Source organism: Scyliorhinus canicula, chromosome 11, assembly GCF_902713615.1.
Source record: "Scyliorhinus canicula chromosome 11, sScyCan1.1, whole genome shotgun sequence".
Lineage (NCBI taxonomy): Eukaryota > Metazoa > Chordata > Chondrichthyes > Carcharhiniformes > Scyliorhinidae > Scyliorhinus > Scyliorhinus canicula.
In genome coordinates, this window is record NC_052156.1 from 76,892,500 (window position 1) to 76,914,662 (window position 22,163).

The window sequence follows — 22,163 nt, forward strand, 5'->3', positions numbered from 1 at the left end:
TGAACGGCGTCATTTTTTTCACTGGCCGTGGAGAGTCGCCGCTCGCCGTTTGCGGCGATTCTCCGAGCAGCCCGGCGCAATTCTCGCGGCGCTGGTTTCGGGGGTTGGGAGAATCGCATGTGGGTGTCAGGGTGGTGTGGCGCAACTCGCACGGCGCCCCGGTGATTCTCCCACCCGGCGTGGGGGGTGGGGGGAGAATACCGTCCAATGTGTGCATGATCCATGGGATCTCCTTGTCTGGTTTCAATCACTGGAGGGGGCCAGCGAGGCATTTTTCAGATTTGTTCTCCCTTATTGGCCCTGGGCTTTATTTCTGCTTTTGGTTTGCCTTTCCCAGAGGATTACATAACCGCAGGCAGGGATGTCGGAAGTATCTAGCCATGATACATCATGAATGTTAGTAGTTGTTATATCACCTTCATATGACTTAATCATAGAATTTACAGTGCAGAAGGAGGCCATTCGGCCCATCGAGTCTGCACTAGCTCTTGGAAAGAGCACCCTACCCAAGGTCAACACCTCCACCTTATCCCCATAACCCAGTAACCCCACCTAATACTAAGGGCAATTTTGGACACTAAGGGCAATTTATCATGGCCAATCCACCTAACCTGCACATCTTTGGACTGTGGGAGGAAACCGGAGCACCCGGAGGAAACCCACGCACACACGGGGAGGATGTGCAGACTCCACACAGACAGTGACCCAAGCCGGAATCGAACCTGGGACCCTGGAGCTGTGAAGCAATTGTGCTATCCACAAGGCTACCGTGCTGTCCCATAATGGATTGTGTTCAAACGTTGCCAGGAAATTATGTTATTTGGTGTTTGCTTGTATTGCTTTTCACATGGCCAGGAGACAATCCTCTACACTGAACCAGTGCAGAAAGATATTACAAAATGCTTGTAACTCTATACAACACCTGACTGTTTCGAACTGCTTCAGAAAATTTTGCCTTCTGGAAGAATACCAACATCAGATATTTGAAAGAGCAATCTTCAACTCCAGTCTTCCTTAAAATATCAATTATGGAAGCAGACAAAAGCAAGGAGCGTCTCTGACTCTGTGAAAATTGAAGTAATCTCTTGTGAAAATAGCAAAGAGGATATTGCAGCAGGAGCAGCGAATTAGGGGTTATTTCACAAATGTCAAAGACCATAATTCATGACTGTCAGAATGGTGGATGGATTCTTTTGCTTGTGGTAAACTCAGCAAATATACAGCAGATTGTCTGAATTTGTACTGGATAACTTCAGAGGAGGTACAGTGAAATTGTGATACACAGATGGTGTATCTGTTCCCACTGATATTGGTCCTGTCACTATATTCATGTTTAGATCATCGATAGTCCTCAATCATTTTTACTTCATTTCAAAACAAAAGTTGATCTTTTTATTAAGAAGTTTAATGTCAAACTCTGAAATTTTCACTGGCTTTCGAGGTGAGTTTGGAGGAGCAGGTCATTCTGGGAAAATTTGAATGTTATCCTTGCCATCTTCCTTCTGTCTTTCCCTGGGGAGGAAATTTTCGTTCGTACTAGCCTGCAGCAGAAAGGAAATCAAGTATGTATGAAGGTAATTACACAAATCTTACTACAATGACTAGTGGATTAGTGGTCACACACAGTGTCAGGAAAACAGCAGCTTGGAAGAGGGGAGTGCACATTGGGAAGTTACTGGAGGTCTGTGACAGACACACGGGCTGTACTATGAAAGAAGGAAATGGAAAGACTGATATCAGTCATAGGCAGAGGCACAGGTCTTTCAGGATAATGGTAGTGGTCTTGGTAATGAAATGCTGGCAGCTCCCCACAAGGAACTCAATGGGACCACAGCCTTTCCTTGACTCCTTTCTATTTCCTGTCGAAGTAACTCGCTGCAAAAGTCAAGGCTGGAGAATTAGCAACAATCTTCAGTTAGAAATACCATGTGGATAATCCATCCCGACCTCCTCCTGAGGTCCTTAGCATATCAGAGCCAGTCTTCAGCCAATCCACAGGCGATCAAAAAATGGCTGAAGGCACTGGATACTGTAAAGGCTATGAGCCCTGACAATATTCCAGAAATAGTACTGAAGTAACCTGCTCACTGGGTTCCGCCAGGGTTACTTAGCTCCTGATCTCATGACAGCCGTGGTTCAAGCATGGACAAAAGCGTTTAACCTCAGGGATTAGGTAAGTGACTGCCCTTGGCATCAAGGCAGCATTTGACTGAGAATGGCATCAAGGAGTGCTGCCAAAACTGGAGTTAATGGGAATCAGGGAGAAAACTCTCTTCTTCTAAACCCAAGAATTTCCCATCTAGAAGGACAAGGGCAGCAGATGTATGGAAACACCACCACCTGGACGTTCCCCTCCAATCACAATCCTGACTTGGAAATAAATTGCCGTTCCTTCACTGTCGTTGGGTCATAATCCTTGAACTCCAGCCCTAACTGCACTCTGGGTACTGACACCACATGGGCTGCAACGGTTCACAAAGGCAACTCACCACCACCACCTCAAGGGCAATTTGGGCTGGGTAATAAATGCTTGCCAGTGATGCCCATATCGTATTCCATTAACAAATTTAAAAAAGCTCCTCCAAGTCACAGAGCTCTCTCTGTTCAGCCACAGTGAAGGCTGCCAGTGGCACTTTAAGTCCTTTACATTCAATCGTGAGCCTGCCAACCAGCCCTAATTAGGTGGTAATTCAGGAGTAAAGTTCCTCCGGTAGGCCCAATACTTGCTTTTTCGGGTCCCTGATCTGCAAATCACCCTGTCATTCATCCAAAGACTAAGAAGGCAAGGTTGCACTGAGGGAGTTAAAAATATTCTGAGGATAAATTACCGCAGAGATATTTTCCTGCTTGTTCACACTGTACTTCAGTGTTTCCCATGGCTTTTCCGCTTAAGTTCTGGACAATCAAGAGAAGCCTAATAGATATTTATCTTTCTGCACTTTTCTTCTCTTTGAATCAGAATTTGATGGACTGGATTTGAGATTAAGGTTCCACCCGAGAGCAGCAAAATGGTCAGGGTTATCTTTGCAGTGAGCAGCAAGTTTGTAATTAGCAGTAAGGCTCTGAATTGCTGTCTGATGATTGTCCATTGTGTTGTCATCCATTGGGATGGTGCTGCCTGCCTTTTGTCACCTCAGTAATTCAATGGGATATAAGCAGGGTAATGATTCACTTCCTTGCCACTGTATGGAAGTAATGCTTAATTCAATGTGGCATATTAGTTAGCACCTATCTAGTCCAATAAAAATGGTAGACAAAGATGCATGAAACTCAGATCAAGAAAACAATACCCAGGAACAAAGGAACAGGAACCAAACCCTTGAGCCTGTTGGCCTATTCTATTAGATCATGACGGAAGTGTATCTGAATTCCATCTCCCATCTTGATTCAGGAAACCTCAATATATTTGCATTTACTTAGCATCTTTCATGGTCTAAGGACATCAGAAAACACACATCTTGTTGAGTGTTATGGACAGGATGAGAGAAAACTGCCGAAATCCCTGTCTGTCCATAATCATTAAGATTTTGAGCAAAACATATGTGTGTTTTAATACCTGAGTCTGTGGACAATTTGAATAGCCAGAAGCAGCGGTTTTTTATAATAATCTTTGTTAGTGTCACAAGTAGTCTTACATTAACACTGCAAAGAAGTTAATGTGAAAATCCCCCAGTCGCCACACTCTGGCGCCTGTTCTGGTACACTGAGGGAGAATTCAGAATGCCAATTCACTAACAAACACATCTTTCATGACTTGTATGAGGAAACCGGAGCACCCAGTGGAAACCCATGCAGACACGGGGGGAACGTGCAGACAGTGACCGAAGCCAAGCATTGAACCCGGGTCCCTGGTGCTGTGAAGCAACAGTGTTAACCACTGTGCTACCGTGCTGCCCTTTTGTGGGTTTAAATAATGCAAAAGGATTGTTTATTCATGCAATCACGCCAAAATCTAATACTGTGAAACCTACTTTGCTTTATTAAACTATTGACAAAAATTCAGCTCAAGGCAGCATATCGCACCTGAGGAAGTGAACAAACGAATATGATGGACAGTAGGACCCTGAGGGTAATGTGTTCACAGACAGAGAACAAAAGGATGAGCACAGCATGACTAGGAAGGGGGAGGGGAGCTTTGCCTCGTGGAGAGAATAGTGAAAAGGATGCTGGGTAACAAGAGGCCCAGGATAAGTGAGTCAATTAGGATATATGACCAGGTCAGGAGGTGTGTAAAATGACCAATGGGAAGTTTGTATGCGAATCTTGATGTAATTTGAAGTATATCTCCAGTGTTCCTTTGTCCTGAGGTTCTTTTTATCCTGGGTTCTCAGAAGACAGTGTGTGTGTCCTGAGGTCCTATGGATTGAGTCAGCCTTGCAAGTTAGTTATCATTAAATGATATGATACCTGCAAATCCATCTCAGATTTTACTGAATCCAGACTGACAGCAAAATAATCAGGAATTAACACACCCAGTACAGTCCTTGCTGGGAGAACTAACCACACCTCGCCTTGCTTTGGGAAAGATTTTATCAGAGTTCATAACAAGCCCCAGGTTGGTGGCCTCTATTTGGGAACCTGGTGCTCCATGTGTTTCCTCTTGGTTCTCGTGGGGGTTGACAACCCGCCCCCTACCAAATTCCAAAAGTACCCCTTCAGCCACCAATCATGGGTGCTCTCTGTGCCACTTTGTGCGTGGTTGCACGTCTGCCTGTGGCAGCTCCAGGTTGGATGGGGTGTATTGGTTTGCCAACCACTGTTTCCTGGCCGACCGTTGAAGTCTCGCTGCTGGAACCTCGGTTCTAGACATGCCTTTGTCTGCCGGTATAGACATTTCTGCGTCCATCTCGGATCTGGAGTCCTTTTGTTGGACCGGGCGTTGTAACCTGTACGCCTGGGTCCTCAGGCTGCAACGTGGTTCCTGGCACAGCGTAGATGACACTACTGTCGGCAGAGTGTCCTGAAGTACGGTTCTCAATTCTGCAGGTGGCCAAGTGTTTCCTGTGGACTTTCTCCTGAATCCGGACTTCATATGAACCCGGACCCATTTGTTCCAGCACTACACCTGGGACCCACAATGCCCCATCACCAAGGTTTCAAACAGACTACATCCCTGGTGTGAAATGTCCACCTGGTGCCCTCAAATCATGGTGTCTCTTCTGTGTCGCCTGCTGCACTACTACCTTCCTGCTGAGACTTGGAAATGTCAAATTCAGCCATATGCTGAGACAGAGCCTGCGGCCCACTCGGGTGATTCCCATCATCACGTGTAGTGTCATGTCATAACTAAAAAGGAGCTGTGCCAGTCGCGCGTCCATGGATCCTGGGATTGCTTTTTAAGCCAGTTTGAAGGTCTGGACTGTTTTATCCGCTAAATATCGAATGCTGTTCCTCCTCAGAAACACAGAAAATTCCTCATGTGACTGGCTTCCCGTTATCCGTCACCAGGGCCTTAGGGATCCCATGGGTGCTAAAAAAGCCGTGGAGTTTCTCTATCATGGCCTTGGACATTGTGGAGGTCATCTTGCACACTTTGAGCCATTTTGAGTGGGCATCCATGATCACGGGGAACATGAACCCCATGAATGGTCCCACAAAATCCACATGTAGACAAACCCATGGGTGTCCTGGCCATTCCCAAGTATCATTACAGGCTGTCGCCGGGAGTTTCTGTTGCTCCTGGCAAGCCAGGCAGCTGCTCACGACCCTCTTGATCTCCCCATCAATGCGGGGCCACCTGACATAACCGTGGCCAACATATTAATCTTAGATGTCCTGGATGGCTACTGTGCAGGTCCTGTAGCAGGGTGTCTTGACCCTGTGGGGGGACGACCACACAGGCTCCCCACAAATGACGCCATCTTCTAGACTGAGTTTGGAGAACCTCTGGTCGAACGACTGGGGAGTTACCCGAAGGGCTTCCTTTTTCCTGCTGCTTAACAACATGAGGTGGACCTTCGCCAATTCTAAGTCGCGCCTGAGCAGCCATCACTGGTCAGGAGTCCATGAAGCTGAGTGTCACAATCATTTGATCTGCCACTGGTGGGGATGGGGCACTCACAGCCAAAAGCAGGTGGCTGAGGGCATCAGCATGGGCAATTTGGGTACCCGGTCGGTGCCGAAATGAGTACCCGTATGTAGCGAGCAAGAGCGCTCTTTGTTGGATCCTAGTTGATCCGATAGATGGGATTCCCTTATCCTCCCAGAAGAGGCTGAGCAGAGACTTGTGATCCGTGACAATAAAAAAATGTTGCCCATAAACCTACTGATGGAACCGAAAATCATTGCCAAGCCCTCTTTCTCTATCTGAGCGGAATGATACTCTGCATCCACCAGGGTCCTCGAAGAAAACGTAATGGGGCGCTCCATGCCATTGCCCCATGCATGGGCCAGCACCACCCCTTGTGCACCAGTGGCTGAAGGTAAGCATGCAGGTGCAGCAGGCGGTAAAGAAGGCATAATGGTATGTTGGCCTTGATTGCGAGAGGTTTCGAGTACAGGGGCAGGGATGTGTTGTTGCAATTATACAGGGCCATGGTGAAGCCACACCTAGAATATTGTGTGTATTTTGGTCTCCTTTACTAGACTGTTTCCAAGGATGGCGGGACTGTCATATGAGGAGAGATTGACTAGGTTAGGATTGTTCTTGCTAGAGTTCAGAAGAATGAGGGGGGATCTCATAAAGACTTATAAAATTCTAACAGGACTAGACAAGGTAGATGCAGGGAAGATGTTCCCGATGGTGAATGTGTCCAGAACCAGGGGCCACAGTCTGAGAATTCAGGGTAAACAATTTCGAACAGAGATGAGGATACATTTCTTCACCCAAAGATTGGTGATTCTGTGGAATTCGTTACCACAGGAAGTAGTTGATGATGAAACATTGAATATATTCAAGAGGAGGCTAGATATAGCACTTGGCGCGAATGGGACCAAAGGTTCTGGGAAGATATTCTCCATCACCCGCTGAAAAATCGGCAAGGTTGATGAAACACCAAATGGGAGGCAGGTGTACTCAACCCCCCCCCCCCCCCCCCCCCCCCCCCCCCCCCGCCGATAAGCATTAATGGTCGAACTTCCTGGACTTAGGGTTGAGCTCCACCTCCAAATAAGCATGGCTCATGTCCAGCCAGTCTGGTGCACAAAGCTCCTACCCGAGATATCGGGTAAGAATCCAGACGTGGAGCCCTGTTCCCAGTGAACTTTAAATTGCCGTAGAGGCAGATGGTTCTATCAGGCTCATTACTGGCAGCGCAGATGCAGCCTATTCCACAAACTGAACTGGGCGTATGATTCCCAGATTCTGCAGGCATTGAAGTTCCACATCAGCATTCACAAGTAGCGCGTATGGCCTCATCCTGAAATATTGAGGTTGACCAGCAGCATGCATGTAGATATGGGCTTTGGCCCCCTTTATCCTGCCCAGACCCTCCTGGAACACCTTGAGCATATCATATAGATCACTGGTACCCATCTTAAAGACCTATTGCCAATTGAAATGGCGGACTCTTAACCAGTCTCGTCCTAACAAATTTGGCCACGGTCCCTGCACCACAACTAAAGGAATGTGAACCGACTGCTGTACGTCTTTTTCCAGAATCATGGCGGTCTCCACAATTTTCAAAAGCCCCCCAGAATTGGTCACCAATCATCCTGTGGTATCGCGCAACAATAGGGCCATGATCCCTGCACACTGTTGCTGACATGTGCGGAAGTCCACAATGGAGGTGGCAGCACCAACATCCTCTTCAATTGTCACTGGATGACCATTTACTTAGAATGGGACCCGTATGGTGCAACGTTCGGAGCCATGACACAGCTTAACTTCATTAAACAGTCCTCCTCTATCGGGACAGCCACATGTAAGGCCCTGGTTCGTGATGACCTCGGTGATTGGCACGGACGGCGTTCTTTGCGCCAGAGGTGGCTCTGACCATCACACATTCATTGGCCATACAGTTGGCAATGCAACCGGTTCTCTCCTTCATCCTCGGGCGAGATATCCCAGCGGTCAGGGGTAATACCGAAGATTTGAACTCTGTTGTGGACTTGTCTCTGGGGCTGCTCTTTCGGAGGAACTCTCACTAACCAGCTACTGTCTTGTAACGTGGAAGGTGTGTGAAAGGAAGGACGGGCGAAACTATGGGCGCCATGTTCCATGGACCCCTGCAGCTACTGCATTCCTCTGGGGCTGCTCTTTCGGAGGAACTCTCACCAACTAGTTACTGTCTTGTAAAGTGGAAGGTGTGTGAAAGGAAGAACAGACCAAACTATAGGCGCCATGGTCCATGGACCCCTGCAGCTCCTGCATTCCGTTCTCTGTGTGCTCTCGAGATATGCTAAGTTCAATGGCCCACTTCAAATCAAGGGTGGTTTCTGCCAACAGTTTCCTCTATGTGGCCGTATTCTAAATGCCACACATGAGCCAGTCCCTCAACATCTCGGAGACAGATGGCCCAAATTCACAGTGTTCCGCCAGACATCGCAGGGGGTCAAAAGGTCCGTGACTGACTTGCCAGAAGGCCGCACTGCCATATTAATTTTTTTTTAAAATTTAGAGTACCCAATTATTTTTTTCTAATTAAGGGGCAATTTAGTGTGGCCAGTCCACCTAACCTGCACATCTTTGGGTTGTGGGGGTGAAATCCACACAGACACGGGGAGAACATGCAAACTCCACACAGACAGTGACTCAGAGCCGGGATTCGAACCCGGGTCCCCAGCGCCGTAGGCAGCAAGCTAATCACTGTGCCACCGTACTGCCCCGGACTGCCGTATTAAAATAATACCGTTGTATAATTGTGGAAGTCTTGGGGTAATCATGTTCCAAAACCAAAACGACCAATTCATCAAAGGATTTGAATCTGGTGCATCCGAGTATGTCAGACTCTTTAGATACCAAAGGTCTGGCCCCGCAGGTGGTCAGGAGGAGGACTTTCTGCCAGTTTTCCCCCAAAACCCTGTTTGCCTGGAGAAAATACCTCATGCGCTCCGTATATTGGTTCCAGTCTTCCAGGCCTGCATCAGAGGTTTCCAACTTTCCAAATAACGGCATGTTAAATTCTTACGTTACATCCAGCACAGTGAACTTGGTGAACCTATGAGCGAGTCCAGAGTTTTCTTTAACCCTGGTCACTCGTTCAGAAACTCAGAGGAAGCTGACGGTAAATGAACATAGTTTTATTAAAGTGTTTACAAAGTTCTGCTCAAGATAGCATATTACTCCCAATTCAGTCATTGCTGGGAGAACTAACCACACCAGGCCCTGTTTTGGGCATCTTAGTTTATGATGAACCCCAGATGGACAGCTTTTGTTCCCTGTCTGGGAAGATCGTACTCCACGAGTGTCACAGGGAGATCAATGATGGTTTTCGTGGTCCTCGTGGGGGTTATGAAACCCACTCACACAGTTGCACACAAAAGCACAGTCAAGTGGAAATGGCAAAGCGGAAAAAAGTGAGAGTTGGGAAACAAGATTGTCGCCGGCAAGTTCTCATTTCTTGATTTCCCAGACGCTTGCTGGTGATGCAACGAGGTTCCTTCCCTGTATTTAAATGCATTTTAATGATATGCATATCATTAAAGAGCCAACCTGTCACATGATTCCCCCCTCACCGAACATTCAAACCTTGCTGACATGACAGGTGGGAGAGAGACATGCAGGGCACTGCCCCTGGCACAGGTTGGCAGTGACAGCCTGTGTAAACCTGTGGAATGAGCCAGTACTAGGGGCCAACCCTCTGGGCAGCCCAGCTGAGGGAAGGGGGTCCCGTTATATGTGGTGATGGTGGGGAGAGTCCCAGGTTTGTGATGGTGCAGATCTGGCAGTGATGGTGGGAGTGGACAGTGAGGGAGGGTCCTGGCATTGCGGACAGGACCTGGAAGTGAGGGGGCAGTCCTGTAATTGAGGAGGGGGAGCGCCAACAATACTGCCGCAGTAGTTGTTGGTTGTGGGGGTTGGTGGACCACATAACTGTGCTGTGGGTGAGTGAGTGGGTGAGTCCCAATGCCTTCGTGTTGGGGTGGAGTGGATGGGAGCTGGGGGAATTTCACTTCAGTTCTAGTCGGAGCTCCCTTCAAAGATGGTGCTCCAACCTCTGTAAAGCCAGCCTCCAGTCTTGCCAGTTCTATCACGCCCCACCTAGCTAGACTGATGCCGTAAACTATGCTCCCTGATTCTTTTGTATCAGAGTGACTGAAAATCTGGTCTGAAATCTCGGCAGTGCATCTGGAAAAATATACGCTGGTTTTCAGTCAGAACCTGACACTCGGACAAGTTATTGGAAAATTCAACCCAAGGAAAGTACAGTTGAAGAGAAGAGGGTATTTTTACAGGTTATAAGCAAAATAAAACATCATAATTCATGTGATTGCCTTGTTCTGGAGAACACACATTGCAGGCCTAATGAAGAAGACATCTTCACATTTTGGTGACTACAAAGTTATTTCAGGATTCTCTCAAAGGGATGGACGTTCTGTTGGTCATGAAGTTAGTTGCTTGTCGTCTCATTACCCGGAGGTCAGTTGGCCACATTGACGGACATGAAAAGAAACAGGCTTGGAGACCTTGTGATGTTATGGCCTCAGATTTGTTTAATGAAAAGCTTAGGCAGCCACCTTTCTGAGTTTCTGCAGGCAGCATTTAAAGATTACAAAGGGACAAACATGGCTGCCTCAGCACGTGACTCCTCACAATCTCAGTCCCTCTTTCAAATATGCTGATGAATGATTATTCACATCCTGTTTTAAATTCCGTTATTCTTTAATTGTCCTTGAACTATGTGACTTCTGGGCAGATTCAGAGGGCCTGTGGGCCTGCAGACACATGTAGGTGAAGATAGCAGATTTCCTTCCCTAAAGGACACCAGTGATACTGGGGCTAGTTTTTAATTCCAGATTTATTGATTGAAGTTAAATGCCACCAGCTGCTCTGGAGGGAATTGAGCCCATCCCCATTAGCCTGGACCTTTGGATGACTGGAGCTGTTCAGCTGTCTCCTTCGGTTGTTTAAACCAGTGATGAGAAACTTCAATTATGAAGATAGATTGGAGAAGTTAGGACTGTCTTTCTTAAACATAACGTTGAGAGGCGAATTTGATGGAGGTGTTCAAAGTCATGAAGGGTCAGGATAGAGTAGGCAGGGAGAAACTGTTCCCACTTCTGAAAGGATTGAGAACGAGAGGGCACAGATTTAGTGTAATCAGCAAAAGAAAAAAGCCAAAGCAACAGGAGGAACAACGTTTCACACAGCAAGTCTGAAATGGACTGCCTGAGACTGTGATGGAGGCAGGTTCAGTCAAGGCATTCAAAAGAGAATTAGACTGTTATCTGAAAAGGAAGAATGTACAGGGAAATGGGGAGAGACAGGGATATTGGCACAAGGTCAATCACTCATTCAGAGAGCCAGTGCAGACACAACAAACAGCATATGCTCCTTCCATGCTGTAACAAATCTATGGTTCTGAGAATATCCCACATCAATACGTCTTTATCTAGCAAACCTTCTGGAGAGAATTTCCTGTCATCGACCTACATCAGTGAATCCACCGATCCTGGAAATCGAAGATTAACAATTGGCTTCACTGCCTCACCCGACAAGAATGAGAACATTGCACCTTTAAAGAGAAAAATTCAATAATTTCCAGCACTCTGATCCACCTTAGTAATCAACACAGGACTACCTACCAGCTTGTCATGAGCTTTACGTACTGGAACATTGGGCGCTATTCTCCCAAAAGGGAACAACGTCCTCCAGCGAGCGTGTTTAGACACGTTTTCCCGGTGCTTGCAGTGCCGAGAAACACATATTTACATGGTCGAGGTCGCACATAGCCCCGTTTTGTACTTCCCAGTGTAGTGAAGATCAGGACACAGTTTTTAAATGGAGTCCCAATCTCCAAGTCCCCCAAAACGATCACCCCCCCCCCCCCCCCAGCCCAAACGGACTATGTGAGAATCCCCAGCTCCCCTGAAACCCCCAAAACCTACGCCACCCAATCCCTGCCCCAATTGCACATGCGGATGAAATGGCAGCTTGGCACCTTAGCAGTGCCAGGCTTTCACGCAGGTATCAATGTTCCAGGCTGGTGCAGCCAAGGTGCCAGGTTGGCACTGCCAGAGTGCCAGGTGGCACCAGCCGTGTTGGTGGACCGCCCTGCTCAAAGGGCATGCAGTCTTTAGGCCTTCCTATCACCTGAGAGACCATCATAAATGTCATTCCACCTGGTCCCCATTTATGGGCATAAGTGTTGAACGGTGCTCGCCCAAGGTCTCTGAGGCAAAGGCGATAAATCGCAATGCCTCAGGTACTTCGGAAATCTGTACATTAGATTGAGGCTAACTGCCTCGCTCTAATATGCAGATTTCCCAAAACATGATCTTGCCCATTGTGGGCAGCATGAATATCGCAACGTCTTGCAAGGTTGCATTGGATCTCGCGAGATATGGTGAGCTGTGTAGATCCCAGGAGCAGGGTCTCCCAGTTTTGATTGGCCATGCTACGCAGTGACTTTTGGATGCAGCATGGCCGTTGGATCATGCCTAGTATGTTCTGGAAGAGTACTGTACAACCTTACAAATTCTACAATCTTACTTTTTAACTTTCAATATTCAGGCCTATATTTCTGCTTATGGATCATGAGCACAGAGCCAGTAAAATTCCCAGCTCTACAAACCTGACTCAGGAGAAACTGCAACAAAGTCTATTGAAACTTAACTGTACTAAAATAACATTCTCACTGATAAAAAATCATTCACTACATTTAAGTTCCTTCACTACTTAATTTAGTACAAACAAAAGTATTTGCATTCATAGCCCCATATCAAAGACTTTAGAACCATCTGAAACAGTCAATCGAACTGTGAATTGGCAGGCACCCCACTGTGATAATGATAGGTTGTGAAATCAGTCATGCAGCACACATCCTGTAATGCCATCCCTCAGGCTTATGTTGACGCCAACGCAGAATCCATGGACTTTTGCGACAGAAAAATCGGCACTGCACTTGGACCGATTCCGCTACCATTGAGGGGCTACATCGGTGCCACATGGAACACAATTGATTCCAACGGAAAACGGTACGGAATTCGCTGGGTCTGTGATTGACACTCAGGAGGCTGACAAGCTGCAGCCGCATATATACATACAATCCCCCCCACACATTCTCATCCCAGCCAACAAGATGACACTGGTTGCACAGGAGCATGCCCATACAGCTGATAGGTCGGCTGGGGTCAGAGGACATCCATAGGGGTGTTCAGGGGGGGCACCTATATGGCCCATGGCACTAAGTTCAAAGTAGGCTGTTAGCAGTGTGCAGAGCTGCATGGCTGCCTTGCAATGGTGTTCACTGACCATTCACCGCGACCCACAGCCCACTTCTTGGCCACCCCCCATGACTACCCCAGGCCCTGGCAGAAGACGCTCAGCCAGCGGCACAACTGTCAGCAAATTGTGGCGAAGTTGGAGACTTCTGTACACTTTCACCCACAGGAGCCGCCACACTGGTTTCACGATTTTTAAAAGCACAAGTGAACCACACTGTCAGGAACTCGGCCCATCGGAGGAGGAGAATCACAGAGACCCCAGAGACCGGGTTGGCCCGCCAATAGGGCAGCAGGGTAGCATGGTGGTTAGCATAAATGCTTCACAGCTCCAGGGTCCCAGGTTCGATTCCCGGCTGGGTCACTGTCTGTGTGGAGTCTGCACGTCCTCCCCCTGTGTGCGTGGGTTTCCTCCAGGTGCTCCGGTTTCCTCCCACAGTCCAAAGATGTGCGGGTTAGGTGGATTGGCCAGGCTAAATTGCCCGTAGTTTCCTAAAAAGTAAGGTTAAGGGGGGGTTGTTGGGTTACGGGTATAGGGTGGATACGTGGGTTTGAGTAGGGTGATCATGGCTCGGCACAACATTGAGGGCCGAAGGGCCTGTTCTGTGCTGTACTGTTCTATGTTTTATGTTCTAATGATATGTAAATGGTGTTAACTGCACATGCATTCTGGAACACATTGCTGCCGCTGTCAAGGTGCTGGAGCATTGCGATTTGGCGTCCGCCTCAGAACCGATACTTCACCCAATCGTCTTTCCCGATTTTGGCATCGGCTCACGGAGAATCCCAACTAACGGCGACTCGTGCCCATTACCTTTCTCAAAGGGCATCTTGCCTCTGCTGAAGGTGTCCATGACCAATCCAAAAGGGGCTCTTACATTTCCAAAAGCGTATCCTACTTCTCCAGAGAACTGTGGTACATTCAGACCTTCATCTGAAAAATGGAAAGCCCGTAAGTCGTGTTTGGGACACCACACTGATGAAATTGGATCTGACTGAAGGCAACTGTGCTTTTAAATGTGGAGCTGTTTATGTGAAACACAGATGTGTAAAGTAAAACATGCCCCTGCTCCACCCATGGCGAAAATGGGGGTGTCAGTTTTGGGCTCTGGGACTATTTTGGCTAAGCTGCAGGTTCTCTACACCCTCACATAAATGCAGGCCTCAGCCATCGCATGTTTTTGTTATGACAAAGATAATGGCGGGGATGCTCCATTTGGGAGACTATGGGTGGGATTCTCCATTGGCCGAGTCCGGAAACGGGAAACCTGATTGGGCGGAGAATCGGTTCTGATGCCAAAATCGGCAAGGGTGCCGATTTGATGCCAAATCATAATTCGACAGCGGCGCCAATGCATTCTGAAATGCACGTACAGTAAACATGTGATTAGTGGGCCTGACCCAGTATTCTCCGGGGCCTCCGTGATTCTCCTCCTCCAGTGGGCTGAATTCCCGACGGTGCGGTTCACTTGTGCTTTTAAAAATCGTGAAACCGGCATCATGGCTGATGAGGAGAGAGAGAGAAAAGGTAGGAGAGGGAGAGGCACGACTGGGGGCTGCCAGGCCGGACACTGGCCGGGCTGGCTGGGGGAGGGAACTGGCCAGGGACACCGCATCCCAGCACCACAAACTCCACCTCTCTCCCACAGCCAGGGTAGTGGGATGGAATGAAGGGAGGAGGAACTGGGAAGGTGGAGTGAAGGGATGAGGGACAGGGAGTGCAGGGAAGCGAAGAGGGGATGGATTTTATGTGAGCGGCAATGGGGAAGGTGGCACCACTTGGAAGGGGGAGGTTGAGGGATGGAGAGTGGCTGGGGTGACCCCCTATGGGACTGGGGCAATACCCATGCATGGACAGCCATTGAAATGAAATGAAAATTGCTTATTGTCACGAGTAGGCTTCAATGAAGTTACTGTGAAAAGCCCCTAGTCACCACATTCCGGCGCCTGTCCGGGGAGGCTGGTACGGGAATCGAACCATGCTGTTGGCCTGCTTGGTCTGCTTTAAAAGCCAGCGATTTAGCTCAGTGAGCTAAACCAGCCCTGCAGCCTTGCCGCAGCCTGCAAGGCAGCCAACTTGCTGTGCACCCCACTGACCACCCACCTTGGCCCCTGGTTCTTCAGAGTGACATCAGCTATATGGGTGCTCCAACCCCTGCACCCCTGCACATCACCTTCCACCAGACCACCACCCCACCCTGCTGCCACCAGCCGCGAGGCATCACATGGTCACTCAAGGGCAGCGCCCACCATAGTTCCAATGGGGGTGCCGGGTGACAGCCGCAGAGTGTACTATTGACAAGGGCAGTTTCAGCCGACAGTTCTTCTGGCATCAGGGATGGACGGCAGGGCCAGAGGCCCCTATGGTGCACCGACAGGGAGAGGGGTACGGTAACGGGTGCTGCATGCGGGGGTAGAGCCCGTAGTGACAACAGGGAACTCCATGAAAACCATTGGACGTGGTTGGGCATGGAGGTACGCACCATGCTAACATGTCGGCCTTTCATTCCCTGCAGACAATGGATATTGGAATTCAATCAGCAGTGGCGGCCTTACTGCTCGTCGCTGCAGGCCTGGGGGATGCCCTGAGGCTGTACGAGCTGGCGCTGCTTGAGGAGGAGAAAGCAACAGCTGCAGAGCATTTAGGAATGGAGGCTCCCCCAGACGAACAAGAGGCAGCCGCCCAGGATGGAGAGCTGGCCACCCAACAGGCCGAGGAGGAGGAGGAGCAAAGGAGGTGCCGCATGAGTCCTAGTGTGTACCGGCAGTGCCTGTCATTTGGGGACCTGCCGGACTGGACATGCCGTCGAAAACTCCTGCTGAGCAGCGAGACATATTTGCCAGATCATGGTGCACCTGGCACCGCTCGGGAATGGGGGAGGACATATGCTGCTGGTTGCTGTCAAAGCTGACGGTTGTGCTGAACCTTTATGCCACAGGGTCCTTCCAGGCGCCGAGTGGGGACCTGCTCGGGATCTCACAGAGCTCAGTGCACAGGTGTATCCGTGCTGTCACAGTAGGAACAATAGATCCACTTCAATGTGGATCGAGTCATCCAGGATGCCCGAGTAGTGGGATTTGCCACCATCGACAGGATGCCCCGCATCCAGAGGGTGATCTACACGATGCATGTCCCCCTATGAGAACGTGCAGATGACAGGCCGCTCTACACAAACCAAAAGGGGATCCACTCGATGAACGTGCAGCTGATGGGTGACCATTAAAACAGCATACAGATGCCGTGGATGCTTTAAAAAGAGCACTCAACACTGCAGGTCCCAGACCCACTTTCCCCGTACACTATCGAAGTAGCAAGCACCGACAGAACCCTTTCGGCTGTGCTCCTCCAGGAACGGCATGACCAGTTAAGACCCGTAGCATACGCATCCCGAGTATTAGACCCTGTCGAGCAAGGATATTCTGCCTGTGAAAGGCACCTGCTCACAGCTTTTTGGGCAGTACACTACTTTTCATACATTACAGGACTCAACCCCATCACCATCTTCACAGAGCACACCCCAACACAGCTATTATTAGACGGCCGACTTAAAGATGGCACAGTCAGCCGAATCCGAGCAGCCCGTTGGACCCTTCTTTTACAGGGACGGGACATCACCGTTAAAAGAACAAAGACACACATTTTCCTCGCGGACAATTTACAGTACCCAGGCACCCCTCATGAATGTGAAATTATCTCCTCACAGCACAACACAGGCCCATTCATTCCAAAAACACCTCCCAGGAAGATAGGTAGTTCACCCCAGAGACCCCAGCCCACAGACACTTGCGCACACCTGAAGATTTATGTGGATGGCTCCTCCACAGTTTTAGACGGCAAACGCATAACAGGATGTGGTATTTGTGTAGAGGACGTGCAGGGACGTGCCCTAGAAGAGATTTCCCTAAAGTTGCCAGGACACTTAGGCTCGCAGGCAGCAGAACTGGCAGCGATAGCTGACATCGTAGACCACCCCGATTTGTTCCCTACCCCAGCAGACATCTACTCAGACAGCCTGTATGTCTGTAATAGCTTAACCGAATTCCTACCCCTGTGGGAGACAAGAGGATTTGTTTCCGCAGACGGGAAACCCCTACCATCAGCCCCATTACTCCGCCATATTTTAAAGCAGGCAAAGGACAGGAAATACGGCATTGTAAAAGTTCGCAGTAACCACCGCTCTTCCCCACCTGGAAATGTTAAAGCAGACGCCCTAGCAAAAGCAGGTTCTAGGCATGGTTATTTTTGGACCCCCCCACAAAAGCGCCCCAGTACACGCAGTTCAGGTCTCACAGACCAACATACAGGATTTAGCCCAGGTGCAGAAACAGGACGAGAAACTCAGGGAAGTTTTAAAGGGAACCTTCCCAGCCCCTTATGACAAATTTAAGAATTCCATGACCACACATGACGGTGTGATTCTTAGAGACAGCCTTTATGTAGTTCCAGAGCAGGATAGGAACCAATTCATTAGTTTGTTCCATGACAATCATGGACATCAGGGAATTGAACCCACTTTAGCCCACCTCAGACCGCTCTGTTGGTGGCCAAATTTGAAAGCCGACGTAACACACTACTTTGAGAATTGCTTGATCTGTGCCCAGAACAATCCGGACAGACACGCAAAGAAGGCTCAACTTAGCCACACCAGCCCCGTTAATGGCCCATGGACTAACCTCCAGATAGACTTCATAGGACCCCTACCCCCTTGCAGAAACGGATATAAGTATGTGTTGGTGGTCATCGACACCTTCACAAAATGGGTGGAAGCATTTCCATCGCGCACTAATACGGCAAAGACCACAGCCACAATACTAACCCATGACATCTTTACAAGATGGGGACTCCCCCGCAGCATAGAGTCCGATCAAGGCTCCCATTTTACAGGACGAGTTATGAAAAACGTCCTCACAATTTTTGGAATTACTCAAAAGTTTCATATCGCGTACCACCCCCAGTCAAGTGGTATTGTCGAACACGGGGCAGCACGGTAGCATCGTGGTTAGCATAAATGCTTCACAGCTCCAGGGTCCCAGGTTCGGTTCCCGGCTGGGTCACTGTCTGTGCGGAGTCTGCACGTCCTCCCCGTGTGTGCGTGGGTTTCCTCCGGGTGCTCCGGTTTCCTCCCACAGTCCAAAGATGTGCGGGTTAGGTGGATTGGCCATGCTAAATTGCCCGTAGTGTCCTAAAAAGTAAGGTTAAGGGGGGGGGGGGTTGTTGGGTTACGGGTATAGGGTAGATACATGGGTTTGAGTAGGGTGATCATTGCTCGGCACAACATTGAGGGCCGAAGGGCCTGTTCTGTGCTGTACTGTTCTATATCTATATCTAACACATGAAAAGGACACTAAAAGCCACCCTTAGGAAAATGGTTCAGCAGAACAATAGCACCTGGGACTCAGTTCTCCCATTTGCATTGATGTTTTTACGAAACACGGTATCCACGTCCACAGGATACACCCTCCACACTCTCATGACCAGATGCCCCATGACAGGAACGGAATATTTGTTAGGCTTAGATTTGACCAGCCCTGCAGTGACAGCCCTCACACCCAAAAACGCTGTACAGTAGTTGACAGGAAATATGAAGGCGGGCCAACTCGCAGCCGCTGTGAGAATGGGCACAAGGAAGCAACAAAGCAAGGCTTGTTTCGATAAGGCAGTGCATGCCACTGAGTTTGAAGTAGGGCAGCAAGTAATGCTTTCCCTTTACAACCCCAGCACATTCCGGTCACCTAAGTACTCAGGTCCATACTCCATTTCGGACAAAGTAAGCCCCTCTGTCTACAAGATAAAATACCCTAATGGAAAGTCTGCATGGTTTCACATAAAACAGCTTAAGGCTTATGGCTCGCAGAACCACCACACACACCACATCCTGCGCGCAGCAGCAGACGAGCTCGCCCCGCCCACAGAAAACGCATTCCTACCCTCCCCCAGCCAGTCCAGCCCGTCCTCAGACTCAACATTGACTCCGCCCCCTGACACACGATTCCGCCTCTCCCGGCCCCCAGACAGCAGCGACAGCGACAGTGACTGCGAAAGCACTGACGACAGCCACAGCACACCACGATACTATCCCCCTGCACCAGGCCCCATTCCCAGCGACTCCGAGTACAATTCAAGTGATCCCTTCGAGGTCACATACATTAAAGCCCCAGACCCAGCCCGACGATTATGAATTAAACCCCTGCAATTCAAAACTAGACACACGATTCTGGCACCGGGACAATTCATTCAGGCTCATCAGGATTGATGAGATGGATTCCAAGTCACCCCACACAGCTTTGGCACAACTTCTACAGTCAAGAGCATGGCAGCCAGGAGAAGATGATGACACTGAGTCTGACTCCCACCACGCGAATCCCTTTGCGACCCTGTGCGCAACTGAAAACTGAGGTGTCTAGATGATGTTTAAAAAGGAACCGCTAGAGAGATATGGTGTCCTTTCTGATGGAACCTGCACGATATTCGTTGCATGTTTGTTTGTATGTGTTTGTTAAATGTTCAGTGTTTAGAATTTAAACAGCTTTTCACAGCCCCACGCCACCACTCCTTTAACGCCCCCTGGCAGTTAATGGAACAAGTTTGTCCACGGACAGCCACCTAGTTTGTCTGCAGAAACCTCTGACCAATTCGTAACTGCTGTTCTAATTTGTGGGTAGAAGAGGCAGTACTGCAACCCAGCACAACGACTACATTCTTGACCGTTCATGCCGGTTACTCAGGCAGTGGAGAAACGGCACTGATCCCCCCCCCCCCCTGCCTGAGGACCCCCCTCTAGTCAGCTAAGCTCGGGTAGATCACATCCCGTCCTGCCCGGGGATTCCATCCAAATCTTACCCACCACGGCCCATACGCACCTCATTTTGGCTCTTTCATTTCAAAGGTTTTTGTTGTTTTATAGTGACCCTTCGGTTGCTTTCCTCATGCTATTTACATCCTCAAACATTGGGATGATAAATCGCACAGGCTGCGAGACGGCTCGCACTGTGTCAGTATTTTTCAAGAATGTCTTGTTCAGAAATTCGGTTTTTAAAAAAAATGAGGCAGTCACAGATGGTGACCAATTATAAAGGGTAATTGGCAAAAAAGGACAGGCAGACAAACACACGAGATCTTAAGCAAGATAATGACAGATATTATGCTTGTGTTCACAGAATTCCAGAAGAAGACAAGAAGAGAAGAAAGAAGAGAAGAGAAGGAAAGATGAAGACGACCTCCATCTTTCTTATATGGACACTAGCAGGATCCCTTTGGTTGCGCGCGAACGCTAACCCCTTCACCCCCACCCCACAGGCCGTCAATGAATCACTCCCCCACAGTACACAAAGCCCAGTAGCAGTCAACAGTACCCCGACCTGGTGTGATACGTTTATCACTTGGTATTCCCTCTCGTATGTCGTTGAAGCACTTTTAGCACTGGCGATACTTTGCAGTATCGTGCAGACCATTCGAATGAAGAAATAGCAAAGGAGAGCCTACCGCTCTCACACCCCGGTATAGAGAATTAAATCCCCTATTTTTGGTTTCCACCAGGCCCCCGAACCCCTTGACATGGATTAAAGAACATTCGTTTTTTTGTTTGTGTGTGCTCGTTTGTTGAATTAAGAAATGTGAACTCTGTGTTTGACTGCCAAACCAGAGAAATTTGGATGCTGCTATTTTTGTACAGTTAAGATGTTAGTATATTTTTGAATTGTTTGAGTGAGGATAGTTTATTGAGAGTAGTTAGAGGTTCCAGTTTTTTTATTTTGTAATGCATGTCCTTAATGACATAGCGCCCCCATAGAGTATGTAAAAGTGTTTAGTTAAAAATATGTTGCATAGTTAGGGTCAGAGTAGAGCCTAGTCACGAGTGCCCGCTTGGTCAGAGAACAAAGACATTGCAGTAGTGTGATCCTTCACGCTTCGCATTGAGGATCACAAGGAGAGAGTGCAGCCACCTGGGGTGGCCACGTCCGATTCCAAAATGGATACTTGCAAAGAGTGCAGGGAAAAATGGACAACACTAGAAAACAAGCAGGTGCAAGGTTTCCTGTGGATTGGAACTTGCAGAACCCAGACAGAACTGAAACTAATAGCCATTAGCATAGTAATGAGCTATCTCCGGGGACAAAAAGAAACATTGAAACTATCTGTACCAGGACAGACTCCCCGGCGCCAGTGGAGGATAAAACAAAGGCAGGCCAACGGTTACCTCGAGCCCGCCCAACGATCAGGGACCGACCCCGTTATTGGAGAGAATCGATACAAACGATTGGGACATGGTCCAATTAATTGGGACAAAGTTTAGGGTCCGTCCAGAAGGGCACGAAACCCTGGGGGCTATAAAACAGAGTCTCCAAGGTCAGTTCGCTCTCTTACTCTTATTCTCTCCACCTTCACCTTGCAATTTGGCTCTCAGTGGCGAGAGGCCGGCCAAGCACCAGCCAAGTAAGTCTAAGGTCAATGCACGCTACAAGATAGGCGCTCCCAGCTACTATTCCATAGCAGTTCGAAGCCAGCAGTATCAGAACCGGACAACGGCCATTGTTCCTCTGACTGAGTGGACCACTCGAAGCTAAGTATAGGCCTTTAGTAGTAGTTGTAGTTTAGCGAGTAGAGTTTAGGCATGAGTAATAATTGCCTGTGTGTGTAAATGAATGATTGATTTCAAACTTAGTAACTGGTGTATCGAGTCATTGATCAGTATTCGGTTTTGAACCCTGTGATGGTATCAGAAAGATACCTAACGACTCTTGAGCAAAGGTAATTAAAACAGAGCAAATTAAGGGAAAGCATAACGAGCAACACTCCATACCCGAGTAGTGCCAGGTGCACCACCATGTGGCACATGTGG